The following is a 20,111-nucleotide window of genomic DNA, read 5'->3' on the forward strand; positions in this document are numbered from 1 at the left end:
GATAAAGAAATAACTCCGTGAGGTTGGTCCCTCCTGTCTATAAAATCTATGAACCTTTTACATAAGTACTATGAGTCCAGATGTATACCAGTGCCATAGATTTGTCATAGATTTTACTTAACCATCTACAAAATGGTCAAGTGAGAGGGAGCCAAGGGAAAATTTTCAATTGAAATTCACATTTTTGCATTATCAATTGGTTTTATAATCATTTAGTTTTAAAATGCATTCACCTAGTTTTCTACCAGTTTAGACAGATAGCTCTGTTTAGTTACATTCATACACAACCAGATGCATAAAATCTGGTTATTTCTCTTCTTCCACTGCAGTAAAAATACTTGCCAAAATGGACTTTATTTACAAATTAAAAGTAGTTCCCCAACCCAGAAAAGGACTAAGTCCCTTTGCTTTGTAGTTTTTGTTCTCTCTCATGCTCTTTTTAAATTTTGTACTAGAATAGATACATTTTCCCAAGATATCGGACTTCATTGGATAGACTATATTATCTATTAGGAGCCTAGCACAGGAAGGAGGATAGCTGAACTAGAAAGCCATAGGACTCCAGTCTAGGACGTGAAGGGGTCAATGGTAGAAATCAGAAACAGCTGAAGTCCATTAGCCTCCCAGTCAGGAACATTTATAAGGAAAAAGAAGTAAGTTACTGAGAGGCAAAGCTTGTCATGTACGCAGCACTCTACTATATTGACTACACTATATTAAATACATAAAAGAAATATATTATTTTAGAAATAGAGAGCTGGAAGGGACCTCACAAGGGCATTTATTCCAGAAGTGTAAAATTCATCCCACCCCCCAGGCCAGATTGAGACCACAGGGCTCCTCACAGGCCAGATCTGTGGGGGAAGCAGCAAATACAGTGGGGCAAGCAACAGCAATGATGGGGCAAGTGGCCTGTACCATGGCAGAGACTGCACATGCAGCCGGGCAAGTTGCTGTGAGCCAAATCACAACTAAGCGAGCAAAGTTATATCAGCTCTCACTCACCCTTCCTTGTCTCCAAGGATGATACCCAGTAGGGCCCCAGGGCTCCAGATTCTGTGGTAAACCCCACCATCCAGCCCTGACCCCAAATTTCCTGGTCTGCCCAGACACCTAGGTGGAGTAGCTCTGTGGCTTGGATAAGACAGTATGTTTGATACTCCTGATCTAGTCCAACCGCCTGCTCAAGGCAGGATTATCTCTTTCTAAACTTCTTGGACAAATGTTCTAAACTGCGCTTAAAAGCTTCCAGTGATGAGATTTCAATCTCTCTAGGTAATCTATTCCAGTACACCCTCATAATTGGAAAGTTCTAATATCTACCCTAAATCTCCTTTGTTGCAATTTAAGACGATTATTTCTTGTCCTGTACTTAGACACTGCCAACAGCATATCACCCTCTTTATAACAAACTTTTTTTTGGATTTGAAGGCTTTTATCAGCAGAGGTATAACAAGCCAGATGGGCATCTGGGGCAATGGGGTGCATGGGGGGAGTGGTGACTTTTGGGGCACTGACAGACATGCATCTCCCCACTGCAACTCATAGCACTTCACAGAAAGTGCCATGAGTTAAAGCAATCCCCCTGACCCAACAGACCTTCACTCTTTGGTTGGGGGGGGGGGTAGGAAGGGGAGGAGGAGGAGCAGGAGATTGAGCTCCATTTCCAAGTGTGATATTGGATATTTTTGCAGTTATAGTATATTCTTGACTCACAGTTATCCTGAAACAGTGGTGCCAAGTACATGGGGGCCCGAGGGCTCTGCCTCTCCTTGGGAAGAAGGCTGTCACCTAAATTGTATAAAACTTTCCACATGTCCATCATCTTAGCCCCCTTGCCCTCATAAAAATAAAAGTAGGCACCTATGGCTTGAAATCCATTGTAATCCTTGCAGTACTGCAGCCGAGCAGTCCTTCTTATAATGTATTTGTGTATTTAATTAGTTTTTTCCTCAAGTCCAGTATTTTTCACTTATCTTTTAAAAAATTAATCTGATTTATTACCCAGTTTATCAAGGTTTTTTGAATCTTAATCTGGCCCATGAAAGTTTCTGCTAGTTTGATGTCCTCTTCAAATTTGCTAGCTGTGTACTCAATGCTATCCTTCAAACCATTAATGAAGATATTGAACAGTACTGGTGTCAGGACCTTTGGTTGAACTTACTTCCTACTTCCTGTCACTTGAGCCATTAACTACGCTTTGAGCATGATTTCCAGCCAGTTATGCATCCACCATATACCAGTTTCATCTAGACAGGGGCAGTGCCAGCCTCTTCCCAGCGGTGGGGCTGAGGTGGGCGAGACAGAAAACTGTGGGGGCTGAACTGCAAGCAGGAGCAGGGCTGGTTCATTTGCATGGAGCAGGAGGCAGTGGCCTGCGGGGGGGGAGGTGTGGCACTGGGATGGGTGGCTTTAGGGGAGCTAAGGTGAATTTTGGGGTGACTGTAGCTCCCCGGAATCCCTCCTAGTGCCACCTCTGCATCTAGACCATATTTCCTTAGCTTACTTACGAAAATGTTATGAGAAACTGTCAAAAGCCTTGCTAAACTGATGTATATCACATCCCCAATTCCCCCCCACCATTCATGAAATCTGTCACCTTGTCATAGAAGAAAATCATGTTGGGTAAGTGTGGCTTGTTCTTGACAAATCCATGTTGGGTATTTCTTATAAACAGATATCCTGGTTTTCCCTGCTTAAAAATCACAAATTCTCTGAAAAAAAAAGCAAATTATCTGATTAACCCTCCCCTCCCAAATCTGCATTTTTGCATCATTAAAATGAAACACCACTATCTATATAGGTATCAGTTGAGCACAAGGTTTTATTTTTAAGCAATTTGGAAGCCTACCAGTGCCTCAATCACTATAATAAAATAAATTCTGAATATCGATACATTTTGGTGTTTGATTTCTTTATCATGGAAATCCAGAGCTCTCCCTGGCCTCTTCAATCACCAGTCATGGGTCTGGCTGTGGCTACTCTGCCCCACGCTGCTTTGTGGCACTGGCAGCCCTGATATGCTAGTGCCCTGCCCACGGCATAGCCCCTACTCCCAACCCAATGTTGGCCAACACTATGCAAGAAAGAGACTTGGGGGTCATCATTGACCACAAGATGAACATGAGCCTGCAGTGCGATGCTGCGGCTAGTAAAGCGACCAAAACGCTGGCTTGCATCCATAGATGCTTCTCAAGCAAATCCCGGGACGTCATTCTCCCCTTGTACTCGGCCTTAGTGAGGCCGCAGCTGGAGTACTGCTTCCAGTTTTGGGCTCCACAATTCAAAAAGGATGTGGAGAAGCTTGAGAGAGTCCAGAGAAGAGCCACGCGCATGATCAGAGGTCAGGAAAACAGACCCTATGATGACAGGCTGAGAGCCCTGGGGCTCTTTAGCCTGGAAAAGCGCAGGCTCAGGGGTGATCTGATGGCCACCTATAAGTTTATCAGGGGTGACCACCAGTATCTGGGGGAACGTTTGTTCACCAGAACACCCCAAGGGATGACGACTAGGTCGAATGGTCGTAAACTACTACAAGACCATTTCAGGCTGGACATAAGGAAGAATTTCTTTACTGTCCGAGCCCCCGAGGTCTGGAACAGCCTGCCACCGGAGGTGGTTCAAGTGCCCACATTGAACACGTTCAAGAGCAAACTGGATGCTCATCTTGCTGGGATCCTATGAACCCGGCTGACTTCCTGCCCTTTGGGCAGGGGGCTGGACTCGATGATCTTCCAAGGTCCCTTCCAGCCCTAATGTCTATGAAATCTATGAACCCACAGCCCCCCTGGCCTGCTGGTGCTCCTCACTCCTCACTCCACACCCACAGCCCCCCCACCCCTGCTGGTACCCCTCACTCTCCACTCACAGCCCCCACAGCCGTGCTGGTGCCCCTCACTCCCTAACCACAACCCTGCAGCCCTGTTGCTGCTCCTCACCCGTATGTTTCCTAGCCCTGCTGTTGCCCCTCACTCCCCATCCACAGGCCCCCGCCCTGCTCAGCCCTGCCATACGGGGTCCTCAGCTGCCAGTTCTATGGAGCCACAGACCTGGATCTGCAATCTCCTACCCCTGCATCAGCAACCAAGCTCCATCTTCCGTGCATGGGAGACAGTGACTGCTGTGGCAGAGCAGATCATGGAGCTTGGCTCTCCCTCCCCCACGGGTGGCACAGGAAGAATGGAGCCCATGGGGGAGGTGGATGTAGGCTAGTGGTTGCAGTCTCGGGGCTCCCTACCCTCCTGCCTGCCCCCAAAGGGCCTCCCACCCAGCAGGGCAGAGCGGGGCTGGGTGGGGAAGCTCATTGTTACTGCCTAGCGTCCCATGCTGCCATGGTGAGACACCCCCTGCCCACACAGCAGCACAACTTCATGCTGCTGCCCCCACTGCAGCCAGGTGGGCAGGGGGCACCTTGCCATGGCAGCATGGGGCTTGCAGCAGCGGCACTGAGCTTCCCCATCCTACTCTGCCCTGCTGTGCCAGGTCCTGCCCGCTGGACTGCAAAGGCTCCAGGGGGAGGGCAGTAGGGGAGGCCCAAACCCACAGCATGCAGCCCATTCCTGCCTCCAACCCATTAACAAAACTGGGGGACATGTACCTCCATACCTTCCTGGGAGTGTACACAAGTGGCGGGGAGCCAGCACCCCCACCCCCAGATAAGCTGCCTGTGGCCCTGTCCTGCTCACCATCTGGGCCCTGATGGCCCCAAGCCGCAAGCCCCATGCACCTACCCAACTCCCTCCCTCCCTCACTATGGGAGCCTCAAAACTCCCACCACCCGCACTGCCATATTTACTTGTGGGTAGCTGTTCTCCAGGTTGCCTAGTGGCCATGTACATGTGTATCTGTGCACATGCACATGGTGCCCCTGCTGATTGCCCTCCCTCCACTTCCCCCAGCCCCTTTCAGACTGGAACTCTGCCAGCCTGCAAGGGGAAATCCACCATTTCCCAAGTTTTCTTCTTTAAAGGAAAAAATCTGGGTTTTTCTCTTTAAAATGAGAAAATCCAGGTTTTACCGCATTTTTCCATGGCAAATGGAAAACCCAGATCCCTTCTTATCAACATGTTATCCTCTAGGCATTTAGATATAGATCTTTGATGATATGCTCCAGTATCTTCCCAGGTATCAACGTTTTGCTCCTTGGGAACTAGCACACACTTGCAGCATGTCTTAGCACAGTGCTGCCTTGTTCTGTATAGACATACCCAATGTGCAAGATGGTTGGAAAGTGTCAACACTGATTAACTGCTAACAGATGGCCTTTTGACATAGGGTGAAACTATGTCTCACCGGGCTTTGGACTGTGAGACACATTATGTAGGCACAACTTTAGTTCATTCATGTCCCCAATGGCATAAAACATCCATCAGCAATGCAGAAACTATACAGTAATGCCCATATTTCATTTTTCACAGGCCTAAAAGCAAGATAGAGGATATTCAGGTAGATCACAGAGTAGGTCAAGTCCACAGTGTATTGAGATGTGTACTAGTCACTGCTTTTGACTACTTTTTAAATTAGTAGTAACTACTATCAAGATACTCTTAATACAGTAGACTATCTCTGTAGTGCTTGTCCTTGATATCAACTTCATCTAGATTTAAGCATAAACCAAAGGGTCTAATTCAAAACCCACTGAAATCAAAGGGATTTTTTTTTACTTCAGCCCTGAATACTTTGCTGTATTGGGGCATTAGGTCTGAGACTACGGGGATTATTTGTGATTCCCAAGAGTTAAATTAGTTTAGTCCAAAATAATCAGTCCCTGGCAAAAAATCATCTAGCTTAGATCATTTCTGATAGAAGACATGAGAGAGATTATGAGCATGCAATCTGTGACAAAAAACCCAATAAATTAAAAAGGATTAACCTCATATTTCATTTCTGCAGCTTCAAGGTCATGTGGTTCACATACAATACATTTATATTTCGAAACAGCACAATCTGACAGAGCAGTTCATCACAGATTTCATAGTCCAAGCTGTCAAATCACAGCATGAAAGCTTTTAAGACAAAATGGCCTGCACACCATTAATGTATCTGCAATAGGCTTGTATGGGTGTATAGTATACACTGCAATGTAAATGCCAAGCCAAAAGCCTGACACTCCATTACATCCTCCTGGCATTTATTTGCTTAAGCATATACCTTTTAACTAATAAATATGTTACTATATTTACTTAAAACTAAATAGTCTGAGCCTTTCTGACATTGTCAAGCTTCTTAAACACTACAAAAAATGTTCCCTTTTTCCTTTAAAAAAAAGAAACACTGAATCATCACGTGCTTAGTTAATGACTCCACCAATTTTCCAGGTTGGTGAGATTGTCCCAATTCATTTATGGGTATTCCAGAAAAATCTAAGTGATTTCTTTGTATCATTCTTAATCAAAGAGTTTGTTGAGGAGAGACCTACCCTCTGTAAATAAAGATGAAAAGCAGTCTCAGAGCTGCCTGTCAAAAGTGAGGTGCACCACTTTTTAAAAAAAGAAAATTATATTTCCTCAATCTATTAGAATTTTTGGGGCATATCCATGGAATAATGGATAAAAGAAAACAGAGCTATAACTTGTCCAGAGTTTCAAAAAATTCTTTGAAAAAAGTCATACAAGAGGACATGATGGAAATGAAAAGCTATATCAGGGGTGTCCAACCTGTGGTATGTGCACCACAAGTGACACAGACAGTCTTTATGTGTGGTACATGGCAAAGCAGGGAACACAGAGGCAGATAAGTCAGGGAGATAAGCAAAGAAGCAAATTGGGCAGGGAGCAGAAAGCAGAACAGTAAATCCTGCAGATGCAAGGGTCTGGAGTGGCATTCAGGGAGGCTGGGGAGCTTACCTTGTGGCATGGCTGCCAAAAAGGGTTCTGCCAAACTCATGCTCAGTCCTTGTGAGGGAAAGGAAAGCCCTGCTAATCACCTTTCCATGTCATCTGAATCAAAGAACAGCCCAAAGGGCCAAAGCAGATGCAGGGACAAGTTAGTGTGACCATAAGACTGCTCTAATTTTTGGTAGGTTTCTCAGGATTTCTAAAACAAAACATACTGTGGTTCTTTCTTTACAAACTTTAAGCTAAAATGGCCTACTGGGAAATAGGTAAAAAAATATGGCTCGCTGTTCTCAAATTCTGGTGAAGATTCCTAGCATTTTTTGAAAGGGCCATTAGAAGTCTTCTGGTATAGTAGTCCAGATGTGGGCAAAATATGGCCCATGGGCCAGATCTGAGCCGCCAACTGATTGAATTCAGCCCACAGCTGCCCCCGTGGTGCTCCACATGGGGCCAAGCCCCACCTACTTCCACCGGGGCAGACCAGGATTCTCCCATCGGCTCCAGCTCCAACCAGCACGTAGCTTCTGGTGGGGCTGTTCCCAGTGCAGCTGTAGCTGGCTAGATGCTCCTCTGCTCCCTTTACCTCCAGTGGGAGCGGCTGGGTTGAAGCTTTCTGCCCTGCCCTGCCCTCCCCCCCGCCCCGGTCTGCCCACTTGGAGTGGTACAGCAGGGGCAGGAGCAGGAGGAGAAGAAGCCGTTGCAGGTGCGAGGAGCACAGCAGCACCTGGCCAGCTACACCCCCACTGGGAACAGCCCCACCAAAAGCTGTACATTGGCTGGGCCCAGGCCAGTGAGTTTGTTCTCCCCTCGTGTCCAGCTGCAACTGCTGCCCCTGCCCCTGCTGTGTCACAAGTGGGCAGCCGGGTAGGCAAGTGGTGGGGGGAAGCTTCAGCTGGGCAGCTCCAGCTCCTGGCCGCCTTCCACCCACTCTGTGCACCCACCTGCAGGTGGCTGCTTATCACACTGGGCAGGCAGAGCAGGTGCAAGGCAGTTGGGAGTGTAACAGAGAGCCAGGGGCTCTTTAAGGGAAAGCAGCACCCCAGTGAGGGGGTACTGCAGGCTACACAGGGTGCAGCAGCTACATGTCACCATGGCAACAGAGAAATTGGGCCAATCAGCAGGCACCTGCTGGCAGCCCAGGCAGTCTGCTGACAGGAAGGTGGCAGGTCCCTGGGAGAATATAAGCCTGAGGCTGGGACTAGCAAGCTAGTTTCCCCCTGGCAGGTGAGCTCTGCTGCACATGCCCCCACCTCCCCCTCCCTCCCCTCACTCCTGGCTGGCTCCCAGGCAGCCTTCCCCATACACACACATATGTCCCCTCCACACACCCCCATAAATCCCCCCAACATCCCGTCCCCAGAGGGCAGGACATACAGGCAATGGATCACCAGTCCCACCCCTGAACACTGCTCCCCACCCACTCAAAGCCCCATAAAGAGTTTTGATGAGTTGTTACAGGAGAGGTGGGGGCGCTGACCCAGCTTGCAACAACTCATCAAAACTTGGGTCACTGCACAGCTTTCTGATGGAGCCAGGTGGGGAACTTCTCCTGCTGGCTGCAGCCTCTTGCTGGGGATCCTGAAGCCCAGCAAGGAGCCTCTCCTGCTGGCCGTGCTGCACTGCCTGCAGGTCCTGCTCCTTTAGGTTCTTCTGGGGCAATTGCTCCTGCCCCGCTGACCCAGCTCTTGCCAGATCTTTGAAACTCCTTCCTCATCATCCTTCGCAGGTCTCCCCCGAGTCAGCTGCGCTGCCCCTTTTATCCCCATCCAGGTGACCCAAGGGGTCAATCAGGGGACATGGAGGGTGAGTCTCTGGGGCCTGATTGGTGAGGAAAGGGAATCCCAAGCCCCACAATCATTTTTTACCCTTTCAAAACCCCAGGGACAAATCACTACCACCTAGCCCATCACAGATTGAAGGACAAAGGTGCCTAGGAGGGATGGGAATTTCTAAGAGGTAGTGTTGGAAGCCTGACAAGAAACTGTCCCAACACAATGGAAGCACAAGAAGAGTAAGAGACCAAAGTAGCTGCACAAGGAGTTTCTAAAATGCCTCAAATGTAAAAGGAAAGCAAAGAGGTAATGGAAGAATGAGCAGGTCACCAAGGAAGCATACCAGGAAATAGCCAGAACCTGCAGGCACAAAATCAGGAAGACAAAGATAAAGAACAAGCTGCACCTGGCAAAGGAGGTTAAGGACAAAAAGAAGAAGTTCTATAAGTATGGTTACCAGAAAAGAAGGACCAAGGAATCTGTGGGTCCTCTGTTAACCAGCCAGGAGAAACTCCTAAGTGAAAATGCAAAGAAGGTGGCTCAACTGCTACTTTGCCTCAGTCTTCACAAAAAAATGAAGCTGCAGCCAGACTGCTAAAAGGGATTATCTGGATAAGGAAGAGGCCACGCTGAGGGAGGAGACAACAAAGGAGATGGTCAGAAGTTTTGTTGGGTCTGATGAATTCAAGTCAGCGGGGCTGGATGAGCTTCATTCCAGGGTCCTGAAGGAATTGGCAGAGGAGATTTCAGAGTGCTTGGCAATGATCTTCATGAAGTTGTGGGAGATGGGCCAGGTACCAGAGGACTGGAAAACAGCTGATGTAGTGCCCCTCTTTAAAAAAAGCAAAAAGGAGGACCTGGGGAATAACAAACTGATTAGCCTTGCCTCAATACCTGGGAAGTTACTGGAACATACCCTAAGGAAGGCCATTTGCAAACATCTAGAGGAGGAAAAATTGACTGCAAACAGCCTGCATGGATTTATGAAAACCAAATCATGTTAAAATTGTTCTTCTTATTTGACAGAGTAACTACTTGGGTGGATCAAGGGAATGCTGTAGATATAGTGTATCTAGACTTTAGCAGGCTTTTGCCAGGGTCCCACATGACCTTCTCATAAACGTATTTGAGAATTGTGGGCCAGATAAAACTACTATAAGGTGGGTAGATAACTGGATCAATAGCCACAAGCAAAGGATAATTATTAATGAGTCCATGTCAGAAGGGCAGCAGGTTTTGAGTGGAGCCCCACAGGGGTCTGTCCTGGCCCTGTGCTGTTCAATTAGTTTATTAACGATTTGGATGCTGACATAGAAAGTTTCTTGAGCAAGTTTTCAGACGACATGAAACTGGGAAAGATTGTGAACACATTGGAGGTTATGAGTGTAATTCAGAAGAATCTTGACTGATTGGAAAGTTGGGCTACAGCTAACAGGATAAAGTTTAATAAGGGCAGCTGCAAGGTGCTACACCTCAGGAGAAATAATCAAAAACACAAATATAAAATGGGTGAGACCTGGCTGGATGGCAACACTATGGAAAAGGACTTGGGAGTCTTACCAGACCACAGACCCAATATGAGTCAGTGGTGTGATGCAGCCACACAAAAGGTAAATGCAGTTTCTGGCTGCATCAATAAACTCATTAGGTGCAAGACATGGGAGGTGATAATGCCTCTATTTGGCACTGGCTAGGCCTCATGTGGAGTACTGTGTGCAGTTCTGGCCTGCATATTTTCAAAAGGAGTTGGAGAAGTTAGAGAGGGTCCAAAGGCAGGCAATAAAGATGATCAAGGGCTTGGAAGGCAAGTCATATGAGGAGACATTGAAGGAGCTAGGTATGGCTTGAGGAAAAGGCGCTTAAAAGGGGACATGATAGCAATCTTCAAACACCTGAAGTGCTTTGAGGCATCTTTTCTCTTTTGCTGCAGAGAAGAGCAATGCCTTGAAGTTGCAGCAAAGTAAGTTCAGATTAGATATCTGGAAAAACTTCTTTACTGTTAGATTAGTGAGGCAGTGGAATAAACTGCCTAGGGAAGTTGTGGCCCTCTCTCCATCCCTGGAGGGTGTCAAGAAGAGGCTGGACAGCCACTTGATCTAGGCATAGGTATGTTCTACCCTGGGTATTTCCCATGTTTGGGGGCTTTGCTGGTTGCTCCCACCCCCCACTTTCTCCTATGCGTGCCAGGGTGTTTATAAGCCTTCCCAGGGGCACTGAGTGCTGACTACAGCCAAGGCTGAGGACCTTGCCAGGGGTGTGTCAATGCTTCTGCTGGGACCAAAGCCGGAAGTTCCTGGTTAGAGGGTCTTGCCCCTCCACTCAAGGTCAGACCATTCACCATATTTGGGGTCAGGAAGGAATTTTGGTATGGACTGTAAGGGTTTTTGCTTTCCTCTATAGAATGGGGCAGCCCTTTATCCGGGACCTCTTGAACATATATTGATAACATTTTATAGAAGCAGAACCTTGGCTACTGTGGTTCCCCTGCTTTACCTGTAGCAGGTCAGGGTGTCAGGTCTATGTTGTGTCAGAGTTGATGGTAGTCTTATGTAGTTTGTATGCGATTGTTTGGATAGGGATGAGGTGTCTCATACAAGGGGTTGGACTATATGGCCTCTGAAGTTCCTTTCCAGCCCTATTTCTTTATGATTCTATGAAATGGTCAGTTGTGCATGCAGCAAGAATAGCAGTCAAAATATCTTCATCAGCTTAATACAGTGATCTGCAAAATGAAATAAAATAAAATAAAATTATGTTGGAACAGTGCAGATGGGACAAAAATAGACTGAGCAAGATTTGAGAAGATTTAAGAAACTTGTTTTTAGGAATTTTTCACTTATAAACCAGTGAATGGGAAAATAGCACAAGAAAGATAAAACAGTTCCGACTAATGCAAGTCACTGTGCATTTTAAGGAAGAATTTGAATAATTCACATTCTTTATGTGGTAGTAACTCAAGGGAAAAATAGGGTTCATGCTGAAATACTTGATCAAAACCTCAGATCATTCTTTAGGTCCAGCCAAAAAGGAAACCACAATATTAGCATGGGAGAAATATACTTATTAAAAATATGATAGTTGTCATGGGAACTGATTGTACAACCTTAGGCTTGAATGCAGTGTTCAGTTCCAGTTATTACCAATTGTCTGATCCACTATGACAGTTGCCATATTATATTCACTCCCTAACGTTATATAGTGCTAGGAGTAGAAAAGAAAGTGATACTGAATAGATGTGATAATACAGCCCAGCTTTCTCCTGCCATTTCCTTTTTCTTTATTTGTTTAGCTTCAGTGTGAATGATAGATATAGCCAACCCATTTATGATCTCTACCAAATCAGTAATTCTCATGAATATGCCATTCAGCTTATATAAAACATCCCCGAAAGGTATATAAAAGTGGAATTGTAGCAGAAATAACTGCTACCAGGTACCATTAATCAAATTCCATTCTAGAATATTTAAGTTACTTCCATGCAATGTATATCCTGGCATAAATTCTAGATACTTTACTTGAGGAACGTGTGCAGTCTTTAGAATCCTGAAATTCAGATTATATGTATTTTGGTACTGTGTTGATAACCTGTTCCAGAATAGCAAGGAGTTAAGAAGGGTCTCTCACAGGTAATTTATGCATGAGTATTTTTATCAATACTTGAAACGAAATTAAAACATTGGCATCTAATCTAATCTAGAAGCTGTTACTGACATCAAGCAGTTAGTACAATAATCAAATTTTAAACATATCTAATAGTTTGAGAGAGCTTAATGAGTATTAATACAGAGTAATCTGTTCGTTTGAAGGATTAACTGGCTTTACAATTACGTTACGAAAGCTCTCTCCCTAGTTTTATCATACCCCTAAGGCATCCCAAGCCAGGGGAATCACTCAGCACTGTGGACTACACCATGTTGCAGTGCTGCACCTGCTGGGAGAGGGGAGGAGAAGCTGGTGAGAGAGGAAGCTCAGAGCCCCTGACTGCTTCTGCAGCTGCAGCAATGAGGGAACAGTAGCTAGGTGGGAGCCCAGGGGCCACAACTGAACCCCTTGCAGGCCCTATCTGGCCTCCAGGCCACCAGCTGGACAGTCCTGCCCTGTCCTAGCCTAATACTAATTTTACATCAGTGTAACATTATTAAATGTTGGTTATACATATACAACTTATACCTATTTAACTACTTCTGTTAATCAGGCCTAGTGTTTTTTAATCTTTAATTTTTTGTTCTATAGTAGTATTCAATGCTTATGTATTCCTAGAACAGTGTGGTCCTTAATTAAATTAGTTACCCATCAAGTTGGAAGTTAACTGATTACTATTTCTGGTTAAGTTCAGTTCTACATTGTCACAATGCTTGTACCAATCAACTGGGATGCCTTAAGAAGTATTCATAACTTTTTGCTGCCTTTGAAGGAAAAGCTGTTTTCAGAGAAACCAGCATTGAGCTCTAATATAGAACATGAAAATGGTATGTTCTAAATGCCTTCTGACTACACAGCACACAAATAACATGCACTGAAGTATTTTTAGAGGAAGAAAACAATGCTCCACAGAAAATTAACTAACATGGGAGTGAGAAGGGGCCTTGAAGGTTGTGAGCACTTAATATGATTCTTTATGGTCTCTTGGGTACCTGAAAAGAAAATAGTTTTGTAGGTCTAATATTCATAGACCTTTCTGACACCTTTAATACTATTTTATGCAAGTGTACGAGTCTTATAAGGCCAGATACACATCAACCTTGTAAACCCCTCTGCTTAGCCATTACAATGCCTTAAATTTGGTCCCAATTTGAGGATTCAGATCAAGAATTTTACACACCAATGCTACTTATACAGTGAATGCAGAAATCTGAGTGCTTCCCAACTGATCAAGAATATTTAGCCACTCAATAGGGTGATGCCTGGAGCCAGTCAATAGGAATTGGCAATCCCAAGAGTGTGTCTGAACTCCTGCTCTTACTTGGTGACGTAGGTAGCTGACTCTGGACTATGAGGAAGGCATTTCCATCATGTCAGGATCAAGATTACTCAGAAGAAAGGTGCCTATTTGAACCAAGATGCCTAATCTACAGCAGCATTAACTTCAGTGTGAAGTACAAGCATAGGCACTGACTTTGGTTTTTGCCAGTGGGTGCTTTTTATTTGTGTTCTAGCACTTAAGCCCCAAACATGCCCAGAAGAGGTAGTGTGTTACTTCAGCCCAGCTCATCCAATGTGGCTTGTGGGAGCTGAGCACCTGCTATTTTTTTCAGTGGGTCCTTGAGCCCCAGACCACCCATAGAGCTGGTGCCTATGAGTACAACATCTACAGAATGTGGCCAGTGGTGGTACCTGAATGAAGACTCCCTGTCTCAGGAGAGTGCTATAATCACTAAATGATAGTTATAGACCACAAAATATAGCAGCTAAGATGTCTCCATGTGAAGGCCTTCAATGTTGATGGGTAAGTGTTGCTTGGCACAGATGCCAATGGAGTCGATGATCTAGTACCCAAGGAGGACCTTGACCATCATTTGGACAAAGAGGATTCAACCAATGTAAAAGATAACAGCTATGTGGGAGAGAGGGGGTGCCCCTGCCAGGGTGCATCAATGTGTGAAATTAGTACAACACAATAAATTCTGGCATGGTTCATGCTGCAGTTTATTGCTCCCGGGCACAGCATTTACATATATGCCCAGGACCGCAGCACGTTGAGCTGGGTCCTGGCTGGCAAGGAAGGCCCGGGGGGGGGAGGGGGGTCAGCCTGCTAGCCCAATGCTGCTCCACCCCAGCCCAACATGCTACAGGAGGACTGGCTAGCACGGGGGTGCTACAGTGTGGAGCTATTTGGCAGGCAGTCCTGCACTGTAGCACCCTTGTGGCTCAGTCAGCTCTGGTCACCATCTGCACATGCACTGCAGTGGAGTAAATAACTCTGCCATAGGATAGTACTTGTATCGGGCAGTAGTAACCTATGGCACAGTTAATTAGTTTATTCCACATTTGTAGAAGGTGATGCTTTACTGTGGAGCTAATTAGGAAACTCCACAGTAAGCATGTTGTGTAGATGCCCTCCCAGGGGACAGTGGGGAATCTGGAGATGAAAATATCAGGCCTTCTGATGAAGAGTGTTTCATTGAGGAGAGATCCATAAAAGTGAAAGATGCTGAGTGTGGCATACTTTGATGTGGCCAGTCAAACAACACCATGTATAAACTTGATGGTGTTGACTGTTTGCTGCCAGATCCCATCATCATAACTGAATGCAGCAGTGATATAAACTCTTTAGTGAGCTGGGGCATAAGTGGATCATGGCCCTAGGATGGGTCTATGCAGAGGAACCTTTTGAGCTCTAGGCTATCTTGATGCTAAACAGTGCTGATAAATCTTGATCTGGTCCTCTCCATACTTGTGCTGAAATCACACAGGGCTGAGAAGTCTTAGGACCAGGTTGCAGCACTGGGGCCAGAGCTCCCAGTGTCTTCTAAGCTTTATCAGCCTTCTTCGTGTGCTAAGAGGTCTCAGAGAACATTTCTTCCTTGTCAAGGTTTTTCCTAGGTCAAAGAAAACTGTTTGATGCTGTGAGGAAGAGGAGGGGGATTTCTTAGGTCTACTTCTGAATGCCAGTCCAGAATTGAATTGGGACTGGTGATTAGATGCCAGATTTGCTGGCATTGAGGATGCTGATTCCTGGGACAAGGGGGTTTGTGGTATCACTCTGAGGCTTTTGACCCTGGGTCTGCTAAGAGACATACAGAGGATAAAAGATGAAGCTTAATTTTCTTTGGTGGGAAGATGGTCAGGCACTCTGAAGGTGATCTCTGTCTCAAGCCAGGTGACAGAGGAACTGAGGAGCAGGAAGTACACCTTGTCTGTATCCCAGCATAGGAGCACAAAAAGAGGTAGGGCTAGAATATGCTCTACAAAATGTTGCTGAGGCAAAAACTCTCCAGTCAAAGTTCAGAGTTACACCTACAAGTGAGAATGTGTTTGTAGATGATTATAGACTTTCATAGACTTTCATAGACATTAGGGCTAGAAGGGACCTCAGAAGATCATCGAGTCCAGTCCCCCACCTGAAGGCACAAAGTCAGCTGGGGTCATAGGATCTCAGCAAGATAAGCATCCAATTTTTTCTTGAAGGTGTTCAATGTAGGTGCTTGAACCACCTCCAATGGCAGGCTACTCCAGACCTTAGGGGCTTGGACAGTAAAGAAATTCTTCCTTATGTCCAGCCTGAAACAGTCTTGCAGTAGTTTATAACCGTTTGACCTCGTCATCCCTTGGGGCGCTCGGGGGAACAAACTTTCCCCCAGATACTGGTGGTCACCCTTGATAAACGTATAGGTGGCCATCAGATCACCCCTGAGCCTGCACTTTTCCAGGCTAAAGAGCGCCAGGGCTCTCAGCCTGTCATCGTAAGGTCTGTTTTCCTGACCTCTGATCATGCGCGTGGCTCTTCTCTAGACTCTCTCAAGCTTCTCCACATCCTTTTTGAATTGTGGGGCCCAAAACTGGACACAGCTGTGGCCTCACCAGGGCTGAGCACAAGGGGAGAACGACATCCCAGGATTTGCTTGAGAAGCATCTAGGGAAGCAAGCCAGCGTTTTGGTCGCTTTACTAGCTGCAGCATTGCACTGAAGGCTTATGTTCATCTTGTGGTCAATGATGACCCCCAAGTCTCTTTTTTCCATAGTACTAGCCAGCGTAGCACTGCCGATCCTATAAGGATGCTGCAGGTTTTTTACTCCCAAGGTGGAGAACCTTGCATTTTTCGGTGTTAAACACCATCAGGTTCTCGTCCACCCATTTGCTGAACCTGTCCAAGTCAGCCTGGATCACCCTCCTGTCTTCTGGTGTGGATGCTTTACCCCAAAGTTTGGTGTCATCGGAGAACTTGGCCAGTCTGCTTCTGACTCCAGTGTCCACATCATTAATGAAGATGTTGAACAATATGGGTCCAAGGACAGAGCCTTGGGGGACCCCACTGGTCACAGGGCACCATGATGATTGACTTCTGTCAGTTACCACCCTCTGGGTCTGACCACAGAGCCAATTCCCCAGCCAGCAGATCGTGGTGGACCCAAGGCCACAATTGGCCAGTTTTGACAAGAGGTGATCGTGGGATACCAGATTGAAGGCTTTTTTGAAGTCAAGATATATGACATCAATCTCTTCTCCCTTGTCCAGGCGATAGGTCACCTGGTCATAGAAGGAAATGAGATTGGTCAAGCAAGACCTACCTGCAACAAACCCATGCTGGCTATCCCACAGGATGTTGGTCTCAGCCAGTCCATTAAGGATGGCCTCTTTAATAAACTTTCTAAGTCCTTCCCTGGGATAGAGGTCAGGCTGATGGGCCTATAGTTTGCCGGATCCACTTTCCTCCCTTTCTTGAAGATAGTCTCCACATTGGCCTTCCTCCAGTCTTCGGGCACTACACCAGAGTGCCAGGGGTTCTCAAAGATCCATGCTAGAGGCTGGGCTATGATGCTCACCAGCTCCTTGAATACCCTGGGGTGTGGATTGTCAGGGCCAGCTGACTTGAAAGTATCCAGCCTCTCAAGGTGTTCCTTCACAAGGTCTGCATTGAGGGAGGGCAGGGGATCTCCCTCACCTGGACCTCCCTGTTCCACAGTGGGCATGGGTGTCCCATGGGACTGATGAAAGACTGACACAAAGTACCCATTTAATGGGTTGGCTTTTTCCTGGGCATCAGTTGTCCCATCTGGTTTAGCAGGGGTCCAAAAGAAGGTGAGGATTTGCAGATATAAAGTGTAATTCTGAGATCAGAAATGCAAGACAAAACTCTTGATAGTACATCTGGTAGAAGGAAGACTTAGACATAACCAATTAAAATACTACATCAGAACTGCTGCAATAATTACATGGGCCAGAGAGACAATTTACATTTCCTTGACTAGACAGTCATTTAGAGGTGATCAACCAATATTCTGGACTTTTCCAGAGCTTCTGTTACCTGCCAGAAACTTAAAGCAAAGCAATGTGTGTACAACTGGACAAAGAGTGACATGAGTTGTAACACAATATAATGTAACTCAATAAAAACTCAAAAATTATGTGATTGAAGACTAGCGATAAAAAGTTCTGGTCTTTTTATTAATACCTGAACAGACACTCATTGGGGTTTTTCCTACTTGAATTTGAAATCCAAGCTCAGGCCTCCTCATTTTTTTCTGGCATGAGAAGAATAAATGTCTTTGTCTTTCTTTGCAGAGGCAAAAGCAAGCCTAGATATGTCAGTGGCAGATATGTTTTGACAGGAGTGGTAGAGAAAGTGGAACAGCCCCAATTAAGATATTAGTGTTGGTTGGATGACTTTGTTGATTATTAAGCCCCAGGGAAATAACTGTTTTGATGGAGACTTCTGCATTTACATTGCACAGTAGTAAGAGAGTACAAGTTATTATTCTCTTATTAAGTTGTGTTTGTAATTATTGATACAACTTGCATTGTAAGCTAGTTAATAGAGCTGCAGGCTCTGGATCTTATTGACTTGTCCCTCTCTGTGATGAAATGGCAGATTAAAATGAAATAATTTATTTTCCCAGCTCATGTACTTCTCTATCTACTTCTCTGCCTTCTCTAGATGTGGTTTATTGTGTTTCTTCTCCCCTGGAAGGTTCTTGGCCTGCTTGTAATGGTGGCCAGTACTGTCAATGGATATCAACAGATGACTGTAGCAGGTTGCAGGGCCTGGGGCAAATCAGCCTGTGTGGGGCCTGGACAGTGGTGGTGGTGGTGCAGCGGGGTGGTGAGTAGCCAGATGTGAGGACAGCCTGTCACTGCAGGGGCCCCCAGAGCGCAGGGCCTGGGGCAGTCGCCCTGATTCTCCTCCCCCCCACCCCGCCCCGACAGCCCTGGATATCAACTATACTTTTGACAGGGGAATATTTTTTTTATAACCCTGACCCTGATCACGTGACTACAGTCAAGAAACAGAGATAGTCTTTTATCTTCCCCTTTAATCCTACTCTTCTAATACTCCTATCTTACTGAAGGCTTGCGCTCCTGAATGTCTCTTGCCCTTTTACCCTCATCCCTGGCACCTGATAAACACAAGTATTAATTCTTAATCATTGTCATTGTAAAAAATATATTTTAAGTAAAAAGCTATTTGAATTATTCACATGCATCTTATCTGAGAAACCGGCTCAGAACTTGCTGACAATGAAGATGACCCAGCACAGCATATACAAATAGCAGATCTTGGGATCCTGTGAAAATGGCAAAGATGGAACATGGTTTGAGTGAGTGACACCATTTCTGACTATGCTAAGAGGCTTGAATCCAGGACTGTATTGAAGACACCTACAAAACTATATTGTAGATTTACTCTGAAGAAAATAGGTACAACATTTGGGCATGGTTTTAAGCAGAAAACCTAGCTTACCAAGGAAAAAACTTCAGATGACTAGTTAAACCTGGGTTAAAGAAAAAGCATGTTCTATACAGTAGATTTAATTTCTTGTCTTCTAAAATAATACAGTTGGCCACCAGGAGGTGTATGTGTTTTACTTATCAATTAGTAGTTTCTAGAATACCTAAACTTTGTTCATCCAATAGGACCCACATTAATAATTTTCAAATCTGATGGACAAATCTGTTTAGGTGAACATGTCAGGAGAGGCTTCTCATCCAAATAATGCTTTTCATTACACCCCAATTTTGACATCTCCCAATATCAATATCACCCACTTATGCTCCTAAATTTCAATATTATCCCTGATATTATCCAAGATATTAATATACCACAGGGGCGGACAATTATATGGGCCTACGGGCCACATATACAGTTCCAGGGAGCTGTCGTGGGCTGGTCAGAAACCCTTCCCTCTCCTCCCCCCCTCCCCCCGACAACAACCTGGAGCCCACACACCCTGCAATTCTTCCCTGCCACCGCCAACAGTGCACAGCCCCTTGTTCTGATCCCAGCCCACTCTGTGCCTGCTCTGGACTGCCTGCCCACACTGAGCACTCAGTGACCAGTGGGAGTGGCCGGGCAGAAGCTGCTGTTTGTTGTGGGAGAAAAGCAGGCCCTCCCCCTTGCTACCACCCAGACCCTACACCCAAGCTACCATGTGGCTTCTCTCTGCTGCTGGGCTGCCCAGCAGGTAGTGGTGGCAGTGCAGAGGAGCTGCAGGGCAGCCTGGGTGTGGGCTCTGGGCAGCTGCAGCAAGGAAGTCCCAGCAGTGGTGGAGGGGAAGTGCCGCTTTTTCCCTGTGCTAAGCAGCAGCTCATGCCTGACTGCTGCTGCTACTGCTGCTGCTCAGTGTGTGAGGGCAAGTCTGGAGCAGGTGTGAGGTGTGCCGGGGCCGGGGTTTTGCACGTGGGTTCCGTCTGGTCTGGAGTTGGTCTGCTCCACTGGGCCGAGTCCGGAGCAGGGCGGGCTGGGTTTGAGGCTGTGTGCGCAGGTCCCTGTCAGTACCACGGGGCTGGGGCCAGTGGTGGTGGCAACCAGAAGGACCTGCCGCCACCTGGGCTGCCTAAAAAGTC

This window comes from Alligator mississippiensis, chromosome 3 (genome assembly GCF_030867095.1).
Source record: "Alligator mississippiensis isolate rAllMis1 chromosome 3, rAllMis1, whole genome shotgun sequence".
Classification (NCBI taxonomy): domain Eukaryota; kingdom Metazoa; phylum Chordata; order Crocodylia; family Alligatoridae; genus Alligator; species Alligator mississippiensis.